We start from the raw sequence: 752 nt of genomic DNA, 5'->3' as shown, positions 1-752 counted from the left end.
CCCCCCCCCCCCCCCCCCCCCCAAATGTTCAGTAAAAATTCGCTATCTCGCTTAGTTTAGGAGATATTTTTGAAAAACTCACCGAATCAATTTTTTTATTGTACAATCACAACCGCACCCCCCGCTCTACCCTTCCCCCCCACGCCCCAAATTATCCGTCAAAATTCGCTATGTCACTTAATTTAGGAGATATTTCTGAAAAACTCACCGACTCAATCTTTTCATTGTGCATTCACAACCCCCCCCCCCTTCCTGTAGCGGAATAAGCTCATTTATCGCTGACAAATTTATTGACTAGTTGGTTGAGGATTTAAAGAAATCTTATCGCTCGGGTATTTAAACGTGTGTTTATTAACTGAGATACAAAAGTACGCTGAGGGTTTTAAAATCCCCGAGCAGTTGTCAGAATTGTCGAACACAACTACAAAGATATATAAAGACATGGATTCACTGCCGGTGTCCAGCGATAGGCCGAAAGAGAAGTTGACGTCGAGTCATAAATGCCAAAGTTATTGGCGGAGAAAATAGAGCACTAGCCAACCGGGATAGAAGCTAGTGCTACAGGTCTCCCCTCTTTAGACAGTTGGTCATATAACTGGACTGGAATCATACAACAACAACAAAAAAATAGACGTGAAGTATGGACGTGAAGAGAGAAAAAAAAACTTGACATAAATTGAGAAGGAAAAAAACTTAGTATGGAGAAAAAAAAATTGTTTGAGACACAAGCAAATATCCAGGCATTTAAACTT

Source organism: Diachasma alloeum, unplaced genomic scaffold (assembly GCF_001412515.2).
Source record: "Diachasma alloeum isolate Michigan unplaced genomic scaffold, Dall2.0 Dall_scaffold_00754, whole genome shotgun sequence".
NCBI lineage: Eukaryota > Metazoa > Arthropoda > Insecta > Hymenoptera > Braconidae > Diachasma > Diachasma alloeum.
The sequence above is the reverse complement of the archived record's forward strand: the minus strand, read 5'-3'. Positions refer to the sequence as shown.